The sequence below is a fragment of the Crocodylus porosus genome, unplaced genomic scaffold (genome assembly GCF_001723895.1).
Source record: "Crocodylus porosus isolate Cpor-Errol unplaced genomic scaffold, CroPor_comp1, whole genome shotgun sequence".
NCBI classification, from domain to species: domain Eukaryota; kingdom Metazoa; phylum Chordata; order Crocodylia; family Crocodylidae; genus Crocodylus; species Crocodylus porosus.
In genome coordinates this window covers 80,223,113-80,249,779 of record NW_017728943.1, presented here as the reverse complement: position 1 = coordinate 80,249,779, position 26,667 = coordinate 80,223,113, and the positions used below count along the sequence as shown (strand labels likewise).

General features: G+C 41.7%; 1 protein-coding gene and 1 long non-coding RNA gene across 3 annotated transcripts in view; one reads left to right on the top strand and one right to left on the bottom strand.

Moving 5' to 3' along the window:
• Nucleotides 1-26,667, top strand: part of ZFAND3 (zinc finger AN1-type containing 3) — a 188,890-nt gene that overhangs the window by 15,308 nt on the left and 146,915 nt on the right. The window lies entirely within an intron of this gene.
• Nucleotides 15,434-18,049, bottom strand: LOC109319839. The gene is made up of 3 exons (XR_002103640.1): nt 18,039-18,049; nt 16,890-16,892; nt 15,434-15,537 (listed from the first exon to the last, which is right to left on the bottom strand). It is a non-coding gene; the product is annotated as an uncharacterized LOC109319839 (long non-coding RNA).

Genomic DNA, 26,667 nt, shown 5'->3' with positions numbered 1-26,667 from the left:
ACTCTGCAGACACAAGTTACAAAAGACGCTACATTTTATAACATCTTTTATCTGATACCTTATACAATGAGGGGTCAGATTTTAACCCAATTCACCATTTTTGAAGCTATTAGCAGCCACATGCTTGTGTATAGTCACATATATAAACTGCTTTTGGTGGCCAGATCAGGTGAAAATTGACATTTCTGTGTCTACACCCAATGGTAGTTGTTCTACACAGTCCTCGAATACCATGCGTGATTGACAGCTGGTGGTGGAGAAGAACAGCATCGGTCCATGTGAAGTGTAATCTTGGAAACGGCAACGAGTGCCTCAGTGCTATAATTCACCCAAAGTGAATTTACCTTTAGAGTGCATATCTTTAAAAAAAAAAAAAAAAAAAATACATACGGTTATAAAGAGTGGAATAGATGGCACTTATTTCTCTCTAAACTCTGCTTACCCCAAGCCAAAGTTGTTTTCCGTAAAATAAGCCAACAGTTTGAGATCCATTTCTCTTCTTCATCAGTGAGTATAGAGGTCATAGACCTTTTCCCTAAAGGTGATATTTTATCTTTTTCTTCTTTTTTTTGCTTTAGAAGGTACAGATGGTATACTTGAAGGCTACACTCTTGGTTATCTCCAGCCACATTCTTAGTTATTTCCAGGCTGAAAAATGGTACTCATTTTTACCTGTTGCTGTCTACCTACCATTGTATTCCAGCTATGCTTAGTATAGTTTTTCTACCCTTAATAAACAACCTCTCATTCTCCTATGTTGACATGTGCTGCCTGGTAGTGTATGAAGAAGTAGAAGGTTGATCCCAATATAGATGAGAGCACTCTTTCACTTTGACGCTCTCTGTATGCATCAGCAAAGCCTGTGTATCACTTGAAGGCAGTTCCACTTAAGACTTGTGCTGAAGAGCCTTCAGCAGCAATTTAAAAACTACATTTTGACAGGGTTAGCTCCTTGTTTATTGACTTGCTAGCATCCAGAGAAGACTGTGATAGATAATAATCCTGGAAACCTGGACACCCTTAATGGAAGCTTACATCCATCTAGTTGCCAAAGGCAGGCTAATGTTTAGAAATTCCTTAAATGCATACTTATTTATTTTTCTTGTAGCCCACATACGTAATTATTTTTGCATGTGCAGTGTTTTTGCATATTTCATGTTTGCAAAACTGTACTTACATGGAGAATTCATTAAACTAGAAAGGTTTAGTTCTAGTTATAAGTAGTAGTCAGAAGTTTTGATATTCTGAGCACATGAATTGCACACCTGATGCATGACTGCTAGTCAGATATAACTGGCTGGGCACCCATAACGGTGCCATTTACTTTTTTTTTTTTTTAATTGGAAACCTGAATCAGTGAACCACTGAACCGAAGCAAACGGCATGTTTCTAAATCCAAAGTCAGAATAGCTATCAGCATCTCAAAATCAGTATACTTGTTACTTCTGGATAGCAGTAGGTTTCTAGTGCATTTCAGTCCATTAAACCCTTGTGCTGAAAAGGGTCTCTGTGTTTCAGACTGGAAAAAATATATTGCACTGAACAGAGACAGACAGATGGACACAATTTTTTTTCACTGAATAGATTTAGAAATGCAGAATTGTTGGAAGCTTTTTGTCACAGAACCTGTTTTTCTTGGTGGTGAGCAAGGGAGCTTTTTTTTTGATGTAAAGGTCAAATTTCATGTATTTGTTCCTACTTGAGCTCTCTCTGACAAAATGAAAGCCATTTTGCTCTTGATTTATAAGATATTTACTGTGAGTTAGTACTGCATAAACACCTGACATTGTGAGCACTTCTGTCTTCCACTGGCCGCATCCTTTAAATAGTGGGAGGATGGAATAGACATTTTATTTATCTGGGTTTTTCTTTAGATCCTACAGCAAAGCATGAATGGTCCATTTACAAGTGAACAGAAGTAATTGTTTTGTTTTTAACATGGAACTACTTTTTCTTTTACGCAGTGAGCACCAATAAGTAACTCCCTGCAGAGAGAGAATGAGTAGTAAGTTGTAACCCCCTCCCTATACGCACCTGAGCCTGAGATAGAAATTAAATTATACCTTTGTTCTACAGGGATGGAAAGCTCATGGCTCACTCAGTTATGATTTGTGAAAATGATGTTACCAGCACTTGATACCTTATCCCCTTTTAAGGAATTTCAGGAAAAGATGCTTACAATGTTAAACTTGTATATAGAATTATGACTTCTTATTCCTGTTATGATGGAGATGGGATTATAAGGGAGTTGTACAACCCTTTTTCCCACTTTGTGTTTTGAATCTGTATCCTATGTATGATATTTTTTTTGTGCAGTACTGTTAACTGGCCGTTCACTGGACCTGTCTCCACCCAAAGAGTATTTTTCCACAAGAAAGGTGGCAGCAGAGTACTTCAGCCCTGAAGAAAATAAGGAAGCAAGCTTTCCTGCAGAAGATTAGGAAAGCCCATTTATATGTAGACCTAATCAAGTTCTGGTGTCTTGACAGTGACTTGACAGAGACTCTGTCAATCAAGGAATAATATCAGCATTTACTAGTTCTTTGTCTGTAATGCTACTGTGTGTGCCTGGTGAGAAATTAACCACAAGATGTAGACACATGCTATGTGGAAGGCAAATGGAGTATGGGCATCGTGAAGAAATGGAGCTATCTAAAACATGTTTAATTCCTTACATGGTAGGATTAAAAAGCTAAGAAAGTTCAGAAGTTTCTTTTATGGACCCCTTACAAAACATATTAAGAGAAACATCACTATGGTCACACAAATTACTCTTAAGATGTCCTTTTTTTAGTGGAAATAGGCAGACAAAACATTTCTTTGAATTTAAAAGCTACCAATCCAACCTTACAGCTAGAACTGTCAACCCTTCCAAACTCCAAGACAGTGTACTGCATGTTTACCTTTGCACCCAACATAACCAAGCAAGTTTATTTGCTAATGGATGTTATTAGATCAACCCAATAGTCATTCATATATAATATGTATGTGTTAACCCAAATAGAAGCATCCAATATGTTTAGCTTCATAAGCACATCTAGAGAGGGTGTAATGATGTGGTTGTACCATTTTGGATCATGCTGAAGGAGCAGCAGCTGGGGATTGTTTAAAGTAGGAATTCCATTCTTTTCAGCATCCCTTTCCCTCCCCTCCCATTCCCCACCTCCTCCAACTGTTGCTGCCTCTGTCCCTGCTCTCTTTGGCTGTCCCAGAAGCAGAGGAGCGTCTGAGCCACTCCTGCCCTGCTCTGTCTGGGCTGTGCAGGGAGCTGAGCTCAGCCAGGGACGGCAGCTGCAGCAGCAGCAGGTGGGTTACTCCTCTGTCCAGTCCCCCCAGGTGTTCCCTGCCAGTCCGGGATTGGGCACAGGTACAGGAGAACCCCCCTGCTGCTGCCGCCGCTGCCACTGTCCCCAGCCGAGTCTGATTCCTCACAGCCCCAGGTGGAGCAGGGCAGGAGTAGCCAGGTCAGTGGCAGCTCCAGGCAAGTTTCCCTGGGCCCATAGGTGTATGCAGAGAAGGCAAGGGGAAGGGAGGAGGTGTCTGAAAGTATCTGTTGGGGAGATTCGATCCTGCTTCAGGGACTTAAAGTTGAGAGCTCTTGCAACACAGTCTGCCTGCCCCAGTGGCGTGGGAGGCTGGGAGGGGAGTTGCAGCCACCATGGCAGTGATGCTTACTGCTCCTGCTTCCCTCTTTTAAAAATCCTGGGTCTGCCCATGTTCATAACAGACTGATTTATTAAAGTTATTGCATGTGTTTCACTTTGTGGGATTTACAGCATCAGGTGCATCTGTAATAGTGTTTGCCATAGTTTAAAAGCTTGCCTGATTAAAACTAGATTAACTGTCCTCTAATGTGGATCTTAAAATTGTGCCTGTTTTTTCCCTGCCAGGACTTCTAAAAACATATGATGATGATTTCTTGATTGTCCTGTGCCTTCACCTCTGTTGTTATGTAATGATGAAAAAAATGTAGTTTGACTCCTGTATTTTTATATATATGTGTGTGTGTATATATATATATATATATATATATGTGTATATATATATGTATGTGTATATATATATATATAATATCATTTTGTATACAATTGTGAACTGACTCTGCACCTTATTCTTGCTATATCATAAACTTTTAATTTGATGTACAATTCTAAAGAATGAATGTTTTGCATTCCCAGTTGAAATACCTATTCACAGAACAGAAATAATTAAAATGTAGTAAGTACTATCAAATGATTAATTTCTGCATTTTCTTATCAAATACAGTAGTATAAAATAACGTTTATCAAAGGGAATTTGTCCATGCTTTCATCAGCCAGTTGTAGAGTCTTCCTATCTATCATTGTGATATGTACATATCACAAGGATGCAGCCTCTGCTAAATAAAGAGCAAAGCCTCATTCTAAATAAATGTTTCCAAAAGAGCAATTCATACATATGTCTTTGCATGGGTAACACAGTATGCTGTATACATAATATATGCAACATTAAGTCATCTGTGGTTTTTAAACTGATTTTAATGCAAAAAACCTTGTATATAAATCCTAGCACAGATAGACCAGACTAGATCAAGAAGATTATGCAAAAATAAGTGAGCTTCTCAGACTTCATTTCATGTGCGTCTATGGACAAAAATAAAACTGTGGAAGATTTATGTTTTGGTTGTCTATATACGTTCAGTTTGGCCAGTCCAAAACAGGATTTTCTAACTAAAGGTTCAGCCTGATTCTCTCTTTTAAAAATCAAGCAATGTTCTTTCTGGCTCATGCCATATCACCAATGATAAAGATTCTCAAACTAGAATTTTGCTGGAAATTTAGTTCATGCATGATGCAGAATAGAACACAGCCTGTTTTGCTTCAGCTTGTTATCTCTGCAATTATAGCTGTTTTGCTTTATTACTCTCTCTCTAGGTACCATACACAAACAGGACGTTGGTGACCATGGTCTTCCAAAGATCTTTTCTCTTTGAGGCATGCAGAATTTGGGTTGTGACCCTAGGTTGGGAACCGTTGATTAAGATAGACTCTTGATATAAGTCAACCTTTGTCTTCCACAATCTCTCCTTCCTACAGTCTTTTGAGTTACGAGCGAGTTTTTAATTTCCTCTTTCCTCATAATGTGTCGAAGAAATTCCAACTGTCTCTTTCTGATGTTTAATTAGCAGCTTCCTCCTGCAGCCTGCTCTTAACAAAATATCTTCATTTGAAGTGTGACTAGACCAACCTATCTTCAAGATGTGCCTGAAGAGCCACATCTCAGTTGCTTCAATTCTCTTTCCCATGCTTGGTGATATTGTCCAGCAATCTGATGCACACATGAGGACTGGTATAACATAGGAATCCAAAACTCTTAACTTTGTCCCCATAGAAATTCTACTATTTGTCAACAACTTTTCCATTTTCAGAAATCTGTCTTCGGTCATCCCTATTTTCCTTTTCCACTTCATTGCGTACCAGAATGATCTTTGTAATTTCCATGCATTCTGTTTTTCTACAGTTAATACTTAGACCCCTCTTCTCACTTTAAGTAATAATTTTTTCTACAATTCCTTTCAGCTTCTGTTCTGAATCGGCTATTAAGACTGTGTCATCAGCATAATGCAAGTTGTTCACATTCTGTCCGCCAGTGATCACTACTAAGTCAATTAAATAGGGAGCATGTGCAAACAGCAAGATGCATTTTTCTAACTTGCTTTGCTGACCAATCTTCCCTCCCCATCCTTGTACCATATTACAGCCCACTTTGTAACGGAGGTAATTTTGTCAGATTCTCAAGTAGATACTTCGATACAATCATAAGTAGGGGTCTAATTAATTTGTAGTTTTACAGTTTTTGTGGAAACCACAAAAAAGTGTTATCGGCAGTCATCAGGAAATATTCCATTGGCCACAGTTTCCTGCAAAAACAACCTAACTCCCCCGCCATGTATTATTCATATAGTATGCTGCTTTAAATGTCTGAATGCTTACTGCAATACAAAAATGATGTGACAGTCACTGCAACCATACATCATGTGATTGAGTTAGTTTGCTAGTGATGTAGACTAAGTGAAGGCATCAGTCAGTGAAGTCAAAATGTTTCTAAGATTAGCATTAATTAGTATTTCTAAACTTTTTTAGAACACTACATACAATAATAAATTACGATACAAGTTACAATTCATATTGTATATACATTTATATAATATGTTTAAATTAGATTTATATTTAATATTTGGATTTATATGATATACTCTACTTTCTGTGGAATTTTCTATTACACTATATGGTATATGCTTCTCCACCTATCAGTGATGAGGGGCAGGACTGCCAGCCTACGAATTTGGCTCTTCATGCCTTCACCAAACCATGCAAATTGCATTGTCTTGCTGCAAGTTAAGTAGACCCCTAATCGTAAGCAACACCAGTTATCAATGCTTGTTTAAATTGCACAATGTTAATTTGACTTTTTATGCTATCAAGTTTTTGTATAGTTGCAGCACAGTTGTGTGACTATTAAATGGCATTCTTTATACTTGCAAAGTTCTCATACAAAACTTTTTATTTCAGCACTTCAGTTATAGTCAACATGATGCAGTGTAATATGATATAATACAGTACTTTTAAATGGCTGTTACTTTTATGTGAGTATACTTCAACAGAAAATGTTAAGTATATAGTTGGGGACCTATTGATTTCATGATTTTCACAAAAACTGCAAATTTGATAGGTCCCCCATGACAAAGCCCAGTCCCTGTGGAAAAGTGTGGGGACCACAAAAAAGCTGGAATTCAGCCATCGAGCAATGGGGGAGAGGGGGAAGGGAACTGAAAACAGAGGTGGGAAGCCCTGGTATCCTGAAGCACAGGGAGAGGGAAATTTTCACAGTGGAGTGTAGCAGGCCCCCATGCCTCTGGCCAAGGTGCCCTGGAATGCCCACACCACCCTGGAGATTGACAGATGGCTATCTGTCAGTCTCCAGGGAGGAGCTTCTCAGCCAGAGGCATGGGGGGCAGGGGGCACCGCACTCTGCTGCAGAAATGGTGACCGGTGCCTCACTCAGACCATGAAATCCAGGAGGTAGCCCCTGCAAATTAGGTAGGTCCTTATTTATAATACTAGTAAAACAAAGTCTGGCTTTGTTTCATATAGTGTCCACCAAAATCTTGCCATCCAAAGTAGTGTTGGTAGGTCCTCTAAGAATTCTCCTCACGGTATCTGTCTTGTTTTTCTTCTGTGAACAGGGACCCAATGCCTCCCCATTCCTCGCCTGGGGGTGCACGCAGCGGCAGGAGCTGCCCCTGTGCCTCCCAAATAAGTTGTCAGCTCTGGTTTGCACCTCATCCCAGTTGGGCAGCGCCTGCCCCAGCCCCACTCCCTCCCTCACCATGGGGGCGTTGATTTGCCCATCCCCCATGCCCCTTCGCTCAAACAGATTTACCAGCCAGACACTGCTTTCCAAGCTGTCGGGCTGCATATTGGCAGTTGGATCGGTATCAGCCAAATTGCCTCGTCAATAACTGGCCATTGGTATCAACTCAAAAAATCTTTATTGGTAGACCCCTAATATGTATGTGCACACATGCGCACACACTTACTTTTATTTCTTCTGACAAGAATGTATTAATATCTTCAAAAGCAAACATGGGTGGTTATATAAATATGGTATAGACTACAGAGGCATATTTGTTGAATAAAGGCTGAAGTTTTTTTTACTCGTAATGGTTTAGTCATTCAATCTGAAGTAAATAAAGATGTACAAGTACTGAGAGATAAGAGCTGATTCCTGCTTAAATTTGTGTGATACTATTCTCTTTATTGTTATGATTTCTTTCCAGTGGACATTGCTAATTGATATAGACTCCAAACTAATTTTTCATTTCAATTTTGCAATGCAAGAAGCGTGATCTCAATTCTGTCACTTGGTTGGTGCTGCTAGTAACATCTATAAATATGTGAGATTTTGGGGAAAAAATGTTGGATTATTCACTTGCCTATCTAGAATTGCTTTCTGCAAAAGGATTTTTAATTGTTGATGCAGCCTGATTTTTTTTTTTTTTTTTAACATGAGACTAAGTAATTCTTTTGTTTTTATAATGTACAACTAGAAGAATTCAACTTTAGATGCTGGTCAGAAACTGGAATTTCAATTCCATAGATTTTTATCACACTTAAATATTTTTGTCTCACACTGGAAGAAAAAATGGGGGGTGCACTGATATAAATTTTTTCAGGCAATACCAGTGGCTAATTTTTAACAAGTCATATTGGCCAATACCAATCTGATTGCTGATATGTGGCCTGGCAGCATGGAGAGCAGCATCCAGCTAGTAATTCTGTTGTGGGGGAAGGGGTATGGGGAGCCAGAATGAGTCCCCTGCTGTGAGGGAGGGAGTGGGGCTTGTGTTGGGGCAAGGTGTGGGATGGAGCTGTGGATCATCTGGGGGGGGGGTGGCTCCTGTTGCTGCCCACACCCCAGGAGGGCATGGGGTGAGGGTAGGCTGCCACTGGGCTGGAGCTGGGGCTGGTGCTGAGCTCTTCCCAGCGGGTGGGGCTGGGCCGGACTGCACTCAGGGCATCTGGTGGTGGCACTGGGAGGGGGAAGACTATGGGGAGGGGGTCTTATGTAGCCTCCCCCCACTCCCAGCACCACCACCGCCTGCCCAGCCCTCCCTCCAGGAGAAGCCTGGTGCTGGCCCCAGCCTGCAGCGGCAGCCCACTTTTGCCTTGCTCAGATCCCAGGGAGCACACCCTCCCTCATGCCTTCCCAGGGTGCATGCAGCAGCAGAAGCCACCCCTCTCCCCTCCCACTCAGCTTCATCCTGTGCCCTGCCCTGTCTCAGCACCAGCCACACTCCCTCTCACCACTGGCCTCAGTCTGTACCCTGCCCCCCAGTGACCCTTTCCCCGCCTCACACTCCTTTGCCCGCAACAGATTTACCAGCGGACACTGCTCTCCGCACTGCAAGGCTACATTCCTGGCCGTGTGCATGCTGCAGCTGCGCACATGCACATGGCACTTACCGGCAACATTATCGGTCGCAATTGCCAATAATCTTAATTTTCCTTTTATTGCTGGCGGTATGATATGGGATCAATGTATGGTGTACCTCCTAAAGAAAACAAAACAAAACAAAACAAAAAAAACCCAGCCCACCAGAACTTTAAAATTCATGTGGAATTTAAATGCCAAATAGAAATATTATGGGATCATTTAAATAGCTGTTTTTTTATTATGCTGTAACTATCTATTGAATGTGAAGGGCTACATAAATAAATTGGAACAATTAATTTTGATTTTCCACATTAACGTGTCAAAGCTGACTGAATATATATAGACTATTTCAGTTTAATCCAATGCATTTAAACAGAAAACTGTTCTAATAGAAGGTTTTGATTTAGCTCTTAAATGTATCCTTTCCTAATTATGTACTATTTTGACATCTCGAATATTTCTGTAGCTGCTACAATCCTAACAGCAGCATTCTATAGTTTAACTGAAAGCTAATAGTTTTGTTTTCAGTTATTGGTAATGAAGGTACCACTAAAGAAAAAGCTTCAATATTGTCCGCCTCTAAGAATTGTGTTCTCCTGCCAATCAAAGTGGCAAATAAATAAGTGATGGCTCTATGGCTGTTAAGTATAAACAGGAGAGAGGGGACAAAAATCAATGGCTTAAAAATCAAGTTATTATGCAAGTCATATCTTCTCTAAAATGTGTCTCTTGGTTTAAATTAGATGCATTTTCCAGTATTAGTCCTTTTCATTTTTTAAATTTGAAAATTATAGCCTTTATATAAGGGCCTAAATTTAGTAAAAGTCTAACATCTGCTTAAATTTAAAAAGTTATAACAGGGTATGTTTTTGCTATAGATGTAAAGAAAGTTAAAGTACTTAACTGGTAGAAATCACTGCCTAAGCACTTGGCGCCAGATTTGCTGGAGTATTAAACCATTTTTTCGACATTGGTAACCTTTTCTGCAGGTGCAGAGAACGTTCTTGATCTCAGTTTATTCAATTAATTCAGTACCGTCTAGTTTTATTAAACTTGAGAAACCAATCAGAAATGGAAAAATCAAGAAGGCCTGTCTTCCTCTCTTGCATGAACAAATATGAGGTATGAGAGAATAAGATCTTTTAGTTTTAAAACTTTTAAGGGCCTAGTTATCAGGAACAATCAGCTTTACTTGCTGACAAAAATATATTTAATAAATCAATTTTGAACATTAAAACTGTTTTGATGAGCTTATTTTTGTGTTATATCCAGTCCCATTTAAATATTTTTAACCAGTTATTAATAATTTATAAAATGCTGTTCATGGATTTTTATTTCATTACAACTTCCATCCTAATGCAGATTGACAATGTTAAAATATATCAATGTTCCTTGATATATTAAAAATATACTTGTTATGAGGTGCAGTATGAAGTTGGCTGTAGCTATAGACCTGTTGAAGGTCTCTGGCTGAAAATAAAAGAGGACATTAGTAGGGGAAATTATGATGGTTGTATACCATAGACTATCAAACCAGGAGGAAAAGTAAACAAGCATTTTAAAAAACAAACAAATATACAAATAAACAAAAAACTCAGCTAACCAGAACGTCCAAACAGTAGGTCCTGGTGCTCATGGAGACTTTAGTTACTGTGATAAATGTTAAGAAGGTAACACAGCAACCCACAGGCAGAGAGCCCAGATATGGTGGCAGGCTTTGTAAGTGGGGGAGGTCAGCAGTATATGGTGCTATACCTTGAACTTAGCAAAACTTTCAACACTGTCTCCCATAAAATTATCATTAGTAAGCTACGCAAATGCAGTTATGCATGTGCCTAACAGTACATTCTACTAAACTGGTTGGATCATCATGCTAAAAGAGCAGTTATCAATGGGTCAATGTTTAACCAAGAGGAGCTATCCAGTGGGGTTCCCAAGCATTCTGTCCTGCATCAGGTCCCATTTAATATCTTTGTTAGTAACTTGGAGAATGGGATTGAGTGCACACTTTCTGTATATGACACCAAGCTGGGTAGAGTAGCATACACATTGGAACATGGATTTAGGATTCAAAATGACCTTGATAAATGAAGGTAATGATCTAAAATTAATTGGCTAAATTCAGTAAAGACAAGTACAAAGTACTGCACTTAAAGTAGAACAAGCAAATGATCAACAGAAATTGGGGAATGCCTGGCTAGGCTACAGTACTGCCAAAAATGACCTGGAGGTTGTAGTGCGCTACAAGCTGAATGAGTCAGCAGTATGAATATTGGAAAAGCTTTTTAAGTGTAAGGGTGCTTTAAGAACTGGAACAGATTACCTAAAGAGTTTGTGGAAACTCCATTATTGTGAGTTTTTTATGAGCAGGTTAGACTACTTGGCTGGGATGGTTGATATAAATTATCTGCCTTTAGCCGGGGAATGGACTATATGACCTTCTGATGGCCCTTCCAGCCTTATTTTTTATGTGCTATGATAGGAGTGTCAAATTTGCCCTGGATCTGTAGCTGTAGTGGTCTGGCAGTGGTGTTAACAGCAGCCATGTCTAGCAGGCTCTGAGGGCCCCAAATTCTGCAGGAGATTCTTCCCCCTAGCCATACTTCCAACTTCTGATAGCTTGTCAGGCCAGATATAATGGCTTTGCAGGTTGCAGGCAGCTCATGAGCAGTATGTTTGACACCCCTGCTTTGACATTGCTTCCGTTTTCCCTGTTCCTCCTTTCTAGAATAAACAGATGTTAACTCTTGGAGCGATTCAAGAAATGTGAAGCCTTTTCTTTGTTCCACTGTTACTTTTAATCTCATCCAGGTTTATAATGAATAATTTCTTTTGAGTGGCCAGTGAGAAATACATTGCTGGAAACAATAGTTTTTGCTGTACCAATGTCCGTACCAACAAAGACACAATCACAGATGTGATGCTGCTGTTGGCAGAGCCTAAAAATTGAATAGAAGATGACATTGAACTGCCCTTTTGCCTTTTAAGGTGTTATGGCTTACAGACCATCTGGCTCAGTGTCCTAGGGAGCCTTTGGGTATCATTATATATTGTTGCATCTTCTCTGAGGCTACAAGACTTTGTCCCCACTTGCTGTTCCTTTTCTATATGCAGTACACCCAACCCTAGCCATCAGAAATTAAAACTGACCAACTTAATTTTTAAAATAAATATTAGATCTTTTGTCAGCCTCCAGGGTGTATTTGGGTCACAGTTCACAAGCACTGAGGGTTTGAAAAATCCTTTAAAAAATGAAAGCTGAGATTCTAATGGTTCTAGGGGTTGATGCTTTAGGAAAAATAGCAAATATTGTAAGACTAATAATGATACACTTCGGAGATACGGCAACATTATAGCTTAAATAAACTGAGGAGGTAATATGATCTTCTTTGTGGTGTTTTCCCTAAAAGCTTGGAGTAAAACTCTATAAAAACTGTCTCTAATTGCAGGAATAGGAGGACATATATTCTTTCTTCTCTTATTATTGTCTTTCAGCCTTGATCAATCCATTTCAGTATTCTTTCTCACCTTGAAAGCTTTCCATGGTATCAACCAAGTGTTTGCCTTTGTTCATCTACTCCACCTTCTGTCCAAACCCTAATCATGGCTTCTTCTAAATGTTTGGCTATTTAAATGCTATGGAAAAGGCAATCATCAAATTTGAAAGGGCTGAAAAAAAGAAAAAGGAAAAAAATCCTAGCCTAACTGCGTGTCTGGAAGGTGCTGATTCCAAACTACTGAATCACTTCCTGTCTATAAATCTTGTTTTAAAACACATTGCTACCTTTTACTCTGATTGACTGCGCCTCTCAAATCTTTACCATCCACAGCAGTCTGTTTCCATTAAGCACTCTATTTGGTCTTCAGTGATGGGATTTTTACTCCTAATCAACTTTCTGTTTGTCTTCCATTTCAGCATGCTCTTTTTCCTTTCTGCCAGTGTGAGTCACTGTACCTGACTTTAACTGTTCACCTCTGGTCTACCTCATACATGATTTAAAAAAACACATTGTGATCCATTATGTATAACAAACTGGGTTGTATTTGTATTGATCTGTTCTTACACATCAGGAGCAGGCAACCGTTTTTAGCCAGAGTGCCAAAACCCCCACAATGTCTACCTTGGAAGGTGTTGGAGTGCCAGCCTGCCAGAAAAACAAAATGGGGGGGGGCAGTACATGGCAGAACACACTGCATATTGGTGTATTCAATAATCATAAATGTTGCCTTTGTTGTGTACTTTTTTTGTTAAGCATGCTGCAGTGAGAGAGATATTTCTCTTTTTTTCTAAGAGAAAGAGGAGAGAGAGAGAAAGAGAAAGGAAACAGAGAGAGAGAAAGGAGAGCAGAGAGAACCAGGCACATGCACACAGAGAACCACGTGCACGCACACAAGCACAGAACCACATGTGTACAAACACAAAGAACCAGAACAGACTCATGCACACACACCCAGAACCAGACACGTGTGCACAGACGCACAGAACCAGAGGCAAACGTACAGAACCAGATGCATGTGTACACAGAGCCGGGCTGCTTGGCTACTGGATAAAGCCTGACCCAACAGTGTCCTGAGCCTGCCGGAGGCCCTGTGCTTCCCTGGGGAGACGGCGCTCGGGCTGCGGCAGAGCCAGCTGAGGCCCTGGCCCAGAGCCTGCCCATCAGCCCAACCACCTACCCACTCCACACAGCTAAGCCTGCAAAGGTGCAGTGCTCCTGGCAAGAGGCAACGCCAGCCTCATCCCAGTAGGGGTGCTGGGCTTGGGGCGGGTGGGAATCGGGCTAGCTCAGTTGCAAGCCCTGCTGCAAGCAACCCAGGCTCTGTAGCTGGAGCTGGCTGCAGCTGGGAGTCTGCAAACAGCTGCATGCATGCCTCAGAGCAGACAGTGAGACCTCAGAGCTGACAGGGACCTGAGGCAGCACAACCCTGACCTCTTCCCTGTTGTTGGCACAGAGCTGATGACTGGACTCCGGAGCCTGGAGCAGCTGCTTCTAGCCAGCCTGGGCTCTGGGCCACTGCAGCAGGCAGGCTGCAACCAGCTGTGCTGGGTTCTGGCATCAGCTCTGTACCAGTGCATGTGCCTTGGAGCAGGCAGTGGGAGCAGTCTGAGGCAGTGCAACCCTGGTCTCTCCCCCACTCCTGGCACAGAGGTGATGGCAGGGCTCTGGAGCCCCATGCACCTGTTTGTAGCCAGCCTGGGCTCTGGGCAGCTGCAGCAAGCAGCGGGCAGGCTGCAAACAGCTATGCCAGGCTCCTAGAAAAGTTCATCAAGGAGTCTATCTGCAATAAGCTTGCAGAAGGTAAGATTCTGAATGACAGCCAGCATGGCTTCATTGTGGGCAGGTCTTGCCATACCAACTTCATCTCCTTCTGTGACCAGGTAACTCGCCACCTGGACAGGAGAAAACAGGTTGACATTGTATACCTAGACTTCCAAAAGGACTTTGATCTAGTATCCCACAACGTCCTTGCGAGAAAATTGGAGGATTGTGGGCTGACCTCTGAGACAGTCAGGTGGATGAATAACTGGCTGTAGGACAGGATCCAGAGAGTCGTAGTGAATGGATTTGTGTCATCCTGGCGAAGTGGGTAGCAATGTCCCACAGGATTTGGTGCTTGGTCCAGTGCTTTTTAATATCTTTTATAATGATTTGGATGTGGGGGTGAAAAGCTTATCGGCCAAGTTTGTGGACGACACCAAGATATGGGGAAGCGTAGTCATACTTGAAGATAGGCTACAGTTACAGGCGGACCTAGACAGGCTAGCAAGTTGGGTGGATTGGAACCTGATGAAGTTCAACATTGAGAAAAGTAAAGTGCTCTACTTTGAGACGAGCAACCCCCAAACACACCTACAGGCTTGGCAGTACCAAACTAACTAGCACCACGAATGAAAGAGACCTGGGGGTAATAACAGACCACAGTATGAATATGAGCCAGCAGTGTGATGCTGTAGCCAGTAGGGCAAATAATACTCTGGCATGCATCAATCGATGAATCTCCAGCAAAGCCAAGGAGGTGATTCTTCTGCTCTACTCAGCACTGGTGAAACCGCAGCTGGAGTACTGCATCCAGTTCTGGGCACCACACTTTAACAAGGACGTGGACAAGCTTGAGAGAGTCCAAAGAAGAGCCACCCATATGATCAGAGTCTGACATGGCAAGCCATACAAGGAAAGGCGGAGGGATCTGGGACTCTTCAGCCTGAGGAAAAGAAGGCTGAGAGGGGACCTGGTAGCAGCTTACTGCTACACTAGGGGAGTACATCACGGGCTCGGTGAGCAGCTGTTCACCAGGGCATCCGAGGGGAAAACCAGGAGTAATGGCCACAAACTCCTGGAAGATCGATTCAGGCTCAACATTAGGAAAAACTTCACAGTCAGGGTGTCCAGACTGAAATAAGACTTACCTGCCCTGGAAATAGCCAAGCGGAGACTGAACGGTTATCTTGCTGGGGTCACCAGACCCCCGGTTGTCTTTTCTGCTTGGTGCACAGGGCTGGACCCGATGATCTTCCCAGAGGTCCCTTCTGCCCTTGCAATCTGTGAATCTGTTAACCTCCTCTGGGTTTTGACCAGTCAGAGATCTTGTCCCATGGACCACATCAGTAAAGTTCTGTCAGAATTCACTAATGTGCAGGCCTGGCTTGAAGAAAGGACCACTTCTGTTGTCAAGCTTTTGCTTTATTAATATTGCATAGAGTGGAATATCCCAGGTCTGTCTGAAGTAGGCCTTCATTGTGCAGGATGTGGTAAAAATCAGTGGCATGAAAAGGAGAGCTTGTTTTTAGCACATGCGGAAGAGGGATTAAAAATAGTGATCTAACCTTTTAAAGACTTTTACAAGTAATGCTCACAAGGTCTCTCTGGGCTAAAAAAGGTGGATACAAATTCAATTAAAAACAAGACTTTAATATTTTCTATATCTGTTTGAAATTAAATTTTGAAATCAATAACCTGTATTAAGTCCTAAGTTTCTTATAATCGATTTAAAGTAATTTAAATAAAAACAATTTAAGTAGTATATGTTTGCTGCTGAAGGTTGAAGAAGGTCATGCTGTTGAATTTGGTGGAAGCGATTAATAAATTCTGGCTCCAAATGATTAACTGAAATACTACAGCAGCTTTTGGGAGGAATCGCCTCTTCTTTGGTGCAGAAAATATTTCAGGTTATTCAGCTAATTCAGTTCACTGTCTAGTTCATTTTAATGTTGAGAAACTGAATGGCAGTTGATGAAGCAGGGGAGTTTGTTTTCCTTCTCTAAGCTATCAGATGAAGAGATATGTGAGGGGGGATGACCTACCAGTTTTAAAATCTTGGAGGACATGGTTACCAGAAACAGCTAAAGTTCATATCACATAACCATAGATAATACTTGCTTTTGTTTAAAACCAGCATTAAAAGCAATGCGTGTTTCACTAATCGTTTTCTGTTAGGTATCCATGTAGGTTAAATATTTAAACATTTAAAATCCAGTTGTATGCATTTTAATTGAATCCCAATTTATATTCAAATGCAGCTTGACACTTCCACTAAAAATTAATAAATAAGAAGTGTCATTCACCATTTTCTAGCTTAATATGTAAAAATTAAAAATCTGAATGTACCTTAAACTATATACTTCCTTAAATAAATATGAATCAATCCAGTTTGTTCTGGTGAACAAAAACTGTGATTTTAAATCAATCCTTGTGGGGGACAGTATATAAAAAGAGAGAAACACAGTAAAATATGAGACCCCATGTTACTTTTTGTTTGGTAAGACTGTCTTGTCTTGTCTTTTTGGGTTTAAGTACAAAATGATGGGGCTGCTGCTGTAGTTTCTGGATTAAGGGCTATATTCATCAAAGGTGCCTTCCCAATGTGCATCTCCCTTGCTAGTAGCTTCTGCAGCAGGCGGCTGTATTGTAGACAGGCTCTTTACCTCAATGCCCACAGCTGGTTTAGACGGCACAGGGAAGAATCCCCTAGATTTGTCCGTTGCAGCGTTTAGCTGTGAAGTTGTTCAGTGGCTGGAGATCTACAGTCCTCGCTTCCCTTGGTAATGTGACCTAGGCTTTCTCTGGTTAGGCTCCTGGAATGTGCTATTGTGGCTCTGTCTTCAGAGATAGCTTTGGTAAAAAAAAAAATATATATATATATATATATATCTACAGAGTACCACTTGTAATTCATTTGGATTTTTTGACTTCAGAGGCTGAAAGTGGAGGTGAATTTCCTCATAATTCAGATCTCATTTTCTCAATTGTAACTCTCAATGTGAAACAAAAGGAAAGTTTTTTGCTTGAAACCACTCTCAGCCTGGTGTCCCTTCCCAATTTTAGTGCTGAGCGGAAACAGACTTGGTGAACAGGATTTTTTTGCTGTGTAAGTTAGTATAGGTTTGTTCAGTAAAGTATTAACAGCCTTTCAGATGTGCCCTGCCCTATTAGCAAGAATATACAGTGACACAGAAATGAATTTGTCAAGAATTTTATGGCTCCATGATCTATCGTACAATATTAATCCTGCTGCAGTGTTATTAAGTCATTTTTCATCTCCCCTCAAATTAATGTTGACGTTCCATTACTGGATTTGTTCTTGTCCCCAGATTAAAACATAAAGGAAAAAAATCTTCCCTGCTAGAATATTAAAATTAATTGTAGGGTAAGCAGCACCTTACTTGAAGTAGAACCCTCCTAGAAGGATTATAATGTGAATTTGTTTCTTTTCCTGCTTGCCTCCATATATGAAAAAGTGCTGCCAGAGCACACCATCAAGGGCAACAAGAACAAGAGGCAGAGGGCAAGTGAAAACTACTCAGGAGAAAGGACAGGAGTTAGCAGCAATCTGCTTGTGGTCTTTCCTCTTCAGTTTTACAACTCTTGAGAGCCATTAGAGCAGGGGCCGGCACAGTGGCGGATCTGGCCGGTAGCTGGACTCCGTTTCTCAGCAGTCCCTGCCTGTATAGCTCCCAGGCAGTCTCCCAGGCCTGGTCCTGCACTGTCATAGCCCTGTACTCCTGGGGCTTCAGGGAGTGGCATGGGCAGGGTATGCAGCTGAGCTGCTCCAGGGCCAAGGACAGGGCTGAGATCTTGTGGTGGTGACCAGCATGAAGGCAGAGCCATGATCCACTCCCTGCACATCCCTGCCTATGAAGCCCATGCTCGTCACAAGGGCATGTGGGCAGTGGATCATGGCTCTGACCCTGTCCTAGGCCCCCCAAGATCCCAGGTTTTCCCTGGCCCTGCCCACCCATCTCACTTCTGGCCGTGGCTCCATCCCAGTCACCCAGCTGCATGCCTTGCATGGGTCCCACCCCCAGTGGGACCCATGGGGTAGATGGGCTGGGGTGCCAGGGCAGCGGAGCTGGGTCCAGCAGCAGTAGCCAGAAGGAGCTGCTGCCACAGGGACTTCTGGGAAATGGAGTTGGCCATGGGTCTGATACAGCCTGCAGGCCAGACTCTGCCCACACCTGTGTTAGTGCCAGCATTTTATTTTGATCCAGATTTGTGTTTTATTGAATGTTGTAATGTGGGTAAAATGGATAAGTTAAAAACAATGTGCAGGGTTTGGAGGTGGTAACATAGTCCCCCTTTGCTTCAGGTTGGTATTTCTGTTTAACTTGGGTCAGTAGATACCAGAAATCTTATATACATCTGTAAACTAAACCAATTCAGGTGAGCTTGCAACAGATACAAATACACCCACCTATTAAACCTGAATAACTTGTGTGCAGAAAAAGCCTCTCTCTTCTGAGTAATGTTTGTGTCCTCTTCAGACTTGAGTACATTTAATATAAGAATAAGTGTGGGGAAAAACCATGCTGAATGGGATCAGAGAGACTGAGTGTAACTTTTAGCCCTATTGCCTCCTGTAAAGGGGGAAAAACTAGCAAATATGATACCGGAGACCTTGAGACAAAGTCAGCATGATATGGTGTTCAATTTAGCTGTGAATTGTGTGACTGTTGTATGTTCTATCAGGACACTAAAGTTCAAGGTTTCTGTCCTCTGCAGGCCAGATTTCTCTTCCTTGAATAGTTAATGAGCTGCACTGTGCTGTCTTTACTTTTGAACAGTTACTGAAATGTTATGATAATTTTCAAATGCCTACTGTAAAATTATTGATAAAGTGAAGCAGTTGCAGCTACCTTTGAGTGACGGGTTATTTCTTTATAGACAAAAGTCTTTTTATTGCAACCTGTTGTGCTTTACCAGATAACAGAATCTGGAGTGCAGGTGTTCAGTTTGGCGATGACCTACATAGGCTAAAACTATCTATTTTAAATGACAGTATCCAAAAACCTCATTCTTCTATAGAAATGTACAATTGGATTTCTGTCTCATGGGAGGTTTAAAAAAAAAAGCCAAAAACTTACTGGAATGGTAGCTAAAGAATAGTGATTGGTTTGCTTCTCTTTCATGGTGGCTTCTGCTGACTTGCAAAGAAAGATGTGGTCTGACAAAGAGAGCTGCTTTTTTTGGTGAAGGCAATTAGAAGTTGAGAGTGGGATGTTTGGAAATGCTTCTTGTGAAATGGTGGACTTTCCACCTCCCCAGGCAGGTATGATCCTTGCTAAAAAGGGGTTTCCTTCCCTGAAAGTTCCAACATTCTGAAACTATAAAAATGGTAAAAGGAAAAAAAAAAAAGGAAAAAGTCCTATTTTAGTCACCTGGTATAGCTGGCATACTGTGCAGAAATACTAATCTACTTGTTGCACATGCCCAAGTATATAAGAATTCTGCTGTGCCCAGAGGGCAGGTGCCTGAGCGGGCAGTTCCTGAGTAGGTTGAGAAGTCTCACAAGGCTGGCCTACCAAGGATGACCAACAAAAAGATGCTGCTTTCCATATGGCCACTGGGAGGGATGCCAGAGACTTGGAACTTGGTACATTTAGAGCCTAAATATCATTTGTTTAGCAAAGAGATGATTTAATCCTGCTTCTTAACTGTTTTACTGTGTTGCAGTACTTTTCTGTTTGAGCCAAATGGCTTGCCCCATTTTGCTGGCCCTTTAAAAAGTTTAATTAAAAAAGGATTCAGTTAAAACTAAGTGAAAATCCTTGGGCGCATGTGGGTTTAAATGCTAAGTGTGTTCCAGATGCAAGGCACAGGCAGGGGTGTGCTGTTCCTCTGGCAAAAATACCAGCAGCACAGATTTGTCCCAGGTAGGGTGGGGAAGGCTGGGGCCAGCACCTGCACGGACTCCAGCAGCCTTGCATGGGATCCTGGAGGCCTCCCAGGGCAGCAGTGGTGCTGATCTGGCTGCTCGGAGCCTGGTCAGCAGCCAGAATGTAGCTCTGGCCAGCTGTGCTGCATTTCTGGTGCCACATGCTGCTAACCATACGTGCCATGCTGCTTTTTGTGGCAATTTTTTTGGATGTTTGGGGGAGGGGAGGGGGTTAATCTCCTGGTGTCAAATCTTGGCACTATGCTACAAATCTGCAGCACAGCAAATAGGTGAATATGCACCATATGTGGTTTGCAGCACTTAACATCCTAGGAAGCTTCCTAGGAATAGGATAGCTAAGGGGGATAAGTCTGCTGATTATTCCTGGTTTGCTTGTTCTTTTTTTCCTACTTTTTGAATCCTGAGACCTTCCCAATGTCTCAGATGCCATTTAGCTTACCTTTTGCTGGACAGACAGAAGCTCATCAGATCCCATCTTGCTTCAGAAATGACTGTTATAATGCTTCCATATACCACTGTCAATCAAAACCTTAGTTTTCTCTAACTCAACCTCATAGGTTCAGTTCTGTGTGGTCTTATCCTGAAATGGATATTTTTTGTTTCAGGATATAATTTGATACTATATCAATACATAGAAGGAAATTGGAAGCATTTCTCAAGGAAGTTTCTTTTAAGCTTGTTTTTCTTGCTCTTTGCTTATTTATAAAGTTTTAATATCCCATTCAGTACACATGTAGCTTTAAATGAAGTTAGCATGCTTTGCTGTTTGACGTTTTTCTCTGAATTAAGTCTCAAAGTACAGTGCATACAAGCCAGTTATGCTTACTTTAAATTGAGACCTTGTGTGCAGACAAGTTGATCTGATTTAAGTGCACAAACAGTACCAATCTAACTAAATCAATTTTTAAGCTAACATAACTAGATTTATTTCAACCTTCAAATGAGATGCAATTTCTTAAAGATACCAGTGGAAGTTGTGATTGAGGCCATATGATTGTAGTGGTCTTTCAGCCTTACAGCCCATTGTCTGAGTCCCATCTCCATCTCCTTTTTTGTGGGCTCTGAAAATACTGTGAAATTTTCAGTTCTCTATTAAAATGACTGCTGTGAATTAATCTTATTTTTCAGAGCCTCAGTTGGTCACCTGTAGGGATCAAGGATGATTTTTTTCCCTCTAATGTACAATTTAGGTTTTGGATTTTTATTATATTATTTTGCTTTCCACTGAAATACAAGAGATGAGCCTGGACTGGAGCTGAAAGGGGTTGGGTCAGCTTTTGAGAAGGTATGAAGAGATGCCTGACTGGCTGCTGTGTCATACTCACGCTGGGGAATATGATAGCTTTTATGATTTTGAGTATTGAACTACCTAGTGTCACAGAAGTCTTGGGCTTGTTTAGGATATTTGAGTGATGTCCAAAGGCCTTAAATATACAGTTGGTCAGACTAAATAACCTAGGGATCCCTTCTGTCTTTAATTTGTGTGAAACATTATTTGTTAATTGGTACAAGTTTTATTTAAATAAGGCTTTAGAAAAAGCAACCCTTTTATATGTGGCGCAAACATGAACTAAGTGTGACGATCTTTGCTGTGCTGCTCTTGTTTGTGATGTCCAAGGTTTGGGACAGACATTCAAAAAGCTGGAGCCCAAATTGATTCAGCCTTTGCAGGCTAGTCTAGCCTGCAGAGAGTGAGCTGGTTTGTAATGGAACAGACATGTAGGCACGTGCTTGCAGTTGCTCAGGCTAGGAGCCAGTGGTGCTAGAGCATGCCTCGGCTGCAGGGAAGCTTTGCTAGGGGGGATGTGGCCAGTCTAGGCTGAACTGGGCAGAGAGGGGCCCCCCCCTCTCTCTATCCCACTATCAGGGACCCAAGCCAGATCTGTCAGTTGCCCCCCTTCCTCCTGTAGTGGGCATCATGGCCCCTGAGGCAGAGGGGGTGGGGGAGGGTTAGTTTTCTCCTCTACCCCTACTGGCAGCTGTGTCCGCCCTCCTCCAGTCACTGCTGCGCTTGCTCTCTGCTGCAGAATATAGGCCCCTGCTGTCCCTTCCATGGGACAATGGAAGGAGGGGGAGTAACCCCATCTCTGCCCCCCGCAAGGGGCCCTGCCAGCTAGCTATGCCCCCGCTGGGCTACTGCAGCAGGTGGGGGGCAGTAACCCGTCATTATGTCCAGCAGTGTGAACCCCTTCCTGTTGAGGGGGGCCTGCTGCAGGGTGGGCAGAGCTGTGGCAGGCCCAGAGGGGGCCAGAGTCCCGTGTCCCCCCGCCACCCCCCCCCAGTGCTGCCACCATGGCCACTTTCCTTGCCCCGCAGCACCCTCCCCCGCACTGGGAAGGGGCTCCTGCCCCATCATGGTTGCTTCCCCCTTGTCACTGCAGCGGCCAGGCGTGGGCTGGGCAGATCTGCCCTGTGGAGGGGCTTTGTCTGCCCCCTGGTGGGTCCCTCAGTCCTGTGGGACTGAGGTGCCCTCCCTGGGCACACAGTGGGACTGGGGTTGCTCTGTGGTGGGGAGCGGAGGGCTGGGGCCATCCTGGCTGGGTGGGAGCAGAGAGCCCAGCCCAGAGAGCATCCCAGGATGCTGGGGGTGTCTGGTTTAACTTAAAACAGAAAGGGGTCTGAGATAGACGATGCATAAACCGGTTTGAGCAAAATCAGTTGAGTCTGATACTACTTCAACCAGGATTATTTTAAACCGGTTTTAGCTATTTTGAAACTTATTTATATGCACTGAATATCTGTTCTGTTACAGGTTTAAACAAGTTTCTGATCACTTAAACTGGTTTATGTGTAACGTCTGTCCCTAGCCTTTATGTGCGTTTCTGTGGATCATCTGACCAAAAGCCAGTGGGACTTTTGGTATGTTTTATTCATACAGTATAAATAAATCTTGCTTTCAGTGAACCAGCAGGGATTGTTGTGCAATTTGATCCATTCTCTCCCTTCAACAGCCTAAATAAACTGAATCGTGCTATTTCATACAATGAAGGACAGAGTTCAGGATGTGATGTTTGGTCTCCACCTGGCAGTGAATTGTACTGCCACCTAGCTAGTCGACGGTTCCCTTCTGAAATAACTATTTCTACTCCAGCAATTATTATATCCCTTCTTTTAGATCACCATTCAGAAAGTGAGTGATGCATAGAAATCTGTCTGAACATTACAATATGCATTAGGGTGAAATCTCAGTATCTGTAATAGCTTCTTAAATACCAGTTTGATTCTTAAGGTGTGATCTGTTGCTTGTCTTATCAGTGCTAGGAGTTTTTTTCAAATTGAAAGTACTGTGGCAGACTCATTTCTATAAATTCTAACTCAAACCTTCATTGTTTAGGTATTGTAAAACCATATAATGAAACTTCACTGAGAAGCAGAGGGATGTTAAAATATTGAACGGCATTCTCTTAGTCTTTTCACCGTTTGAGAACAAATAAGTAAAATGTTATTTTATTCTTGGCTAAACTGTTAAATCATTTTTGATAACACTTCTCCCTTTTCTCTGCCCAAGTCCCCCACATATTTATAAATAGTAAACGTGATCTGCATTTTCAAGCAACACTTAGTCTATCCAGACTGTCTGTATTTAAATTGATTGGGTCTTTTCTTTTAACTCTTGTAATGGAGTTTCAGAACTGTTTTGTGTCCTGGTGTAGCTTTTTAAATTTGTTCACCTTTGAAGTGTTTTGGGCTATGTCTAGAATAAATATTTCTCTCTTGCTATGCTTATTGCTTGCTCAGAGAAAAAGAAAATAAGTCTTAACTGAGTTGACAATTCCAAACTTTTTATATTTGATTTTATTTCTAATTTAAAAGACTTGAGGAGGGCAGGAGGCTGGATTATTAGGTGTTGATAGAAAGGAGGTGTGGCAACTATCTCTAAAGGGAGTGTTCAGGGAAAATAGCATGTGAATTTTTTTTCTTGTTTAGTTGTTTCCTTTGTAGGGAGGTTATGTTACTGCAGCCCTCATTTCTCTCTCATTTCTTTATATGTGAAAGTTTGAGTAAGATGGACAGCTGAGAGCTTCCTTACCAGAACAGAAATGATGAGAGATGTGTAAACTGAAGATAAGTTATGGAAACTCAAAGAAAAAATGGTCTCCTGAATGCACTCACAATCTTAACATGTTGCATCTTTTAACAAAAAAATGTAAATTGTTTGTTAATAAACCATCAATGTACCATGGGAATACTGCCACACTTTCACAAGAATACTAAACAATAACACAGCTTTCACGTCTGTACAGTTTTAGGCCATGCTGGCAAAGTTAGTGTACTTTTTTCATGCACCCTGAAACCATTCAGTAACTAATGAAACAAAACAGTTGGTTTTGGATCAGCTTATTGGCTTTGAGTGTCATCAGCTGTGATGAAAATTGCAAATCAGCTTGCAGTATACTTTTTCAGGTTTTCTTGTAATAAACTTCCTTTTAATAAACTGTCATCTGGATAGTTGTATAATTGATAGCTAGTGAATACCAATTCTAACTTTTGAAATGAGCTAAATAGTGGCCTTTTGTTTAATCATTTGTATTGTAGTGGCTCCTACAAGGCTCAATCGGGGATCACGGCCCTATTGCAATACTCACTGTACAAACGCAACAAAAATGGTATTCCCTGCCCTGAAGTACTCAAAGCCTAAGTGTAGGAAGAGACAGCTGGTGGCTGCAACATGACAGAGAAGGCTAAAAGTAGTGTTCCTACCCAACTCTATTTCTCTTTTAGTGGGACATGCCATGGCTTTTTGAAATGAGAAATAAAACCTTTACTGTAAAAGAGATTTTAGGAATGTAGTTTTGGATTGACGGAAACTTTGTTCCAATTCTAACGTATTACAATACTGGAATATTTTGATGTTTAAATATTACAATCTGAAAATATCAAACTAGAATATTTCAACCTTATCAGAATGCCCTTTTTAATTTTACCCCTTTATATTTTATCAAGTACACATTTCAACAAAACAGTTTGCTTTGATGAATTGATATTTTTGATGGGAAAAATGTTCAATTGGGAACAAGCCCAACTAGCTATAGTTGGATTGAGATGAAGAACAGAATTATGCGAGTAAAACATTGAAGCTGTTCCTCCTAACTCTATATCGATAACATTTGCCGACCTTATCTCTGTACGAGCAAACTTTTTCCATGAGACTTAGTCTTAGGGCCTTGTTACATGGTAATTTTGGATGGCTTCTAGAGCTTTTGACCCCTGGATTGTCTGCATATTAATACCTGAAACTAGTTTAAGCCCTCATTAGGTAGTTCAAAGTTTTTTACCACTCTAGGGCAGGTTTATCTCTGATCCATGTTACTCAGCTCATATTACACTCAAGTGTAGCCACTCTAGACTATGTCTTAAGTGTGAATACCTCCACCTGCCCTCCCCAGCACCCCAGATCCCTGTTCACTGTTTCCCTTCTTCCTCTCCACCCCCGCCCTCCCCACACTTGTGGCTGCCTGCATTGTCTGTCCTGGGGGAGCAGGCAAAGAAGGGTTGACCTGCCTACCTGGCCCTGCTGCTGTTCTCTGGGGTGGGGTCAGCCAGACACCAGCAGCAGCAGCAATGGAGACTGGGCTGGCACGTTAACCCTCAGGCAGCTGAAAGTAGGTGGTGAGGAAGAGCCTGGATTGGGAGGAGAGGGATTCTTACCTTTCAGGCTTCCAGGCCCCTGCTGGCCCGAACATGTGACTGCTCCAAACACAAGCTAGCACTGACAACAATCAGCATGTGTGGCTCAGTGTAACATGTAACAAGGCGCTTAATTAGATATGACATGTGATGCATGTCCTCTGTGTTTTGGGTTTTTAATTTAGATGAAAGTAAGGTGGGCTGAGACAAGAACATGTTATATTGTGTGTAAAGACAGAATAGAGGGTGAACTATTTGCATTTAAACTTTGTAAGTACAAGCTTAGGGTGTTGCAAGCTCCCTTCCTTTTGCTCATGATTCTGTTCTCATTGGAATGGATGACAATTTTCGTTTTTGGTAGGAGCAGGAATGGCCACTCAGTATCAACAGCACAGTAATTTATTAATTAAAGTTATCCTTTATAAATTCAGGCATTAACTTTCCTTTTTTCTTTCTTTCTTAACTGCTGTCATTGTCCTAGGCAGTGACAGGGTCTAAATTGAGGCATAAACAAAATAAGCCTTTTCTCCAGCTTTCCAGCAAAAGATTTGTTCTGACATTGTGCTAGAATGGGTTGCAGGTTCCAGCCAGATTATTTTGCAAATACATAACTATACATGAAACCAAAATTGTATCATCTACAGATGTAGAACTTTTCCTGAAATTTTAAATTTACCAGTAATTTGCAGTACTATCACTTCCATCAAAACAGACACTTAAGTCAGCATACATTAAGCAGTTCAGTTAGCTCTGTCTTGTTGCTCTGTGCATTAATAGTAGGCAATGAAGACTTTCCAGAAACATAGATGAATTTTTGTATGTTCTGTACTTTTTCCTTTATAGCCCTTTTCCGACCATTCCAAAGGCTGTTTACCCGCAGGTCATGCAGTC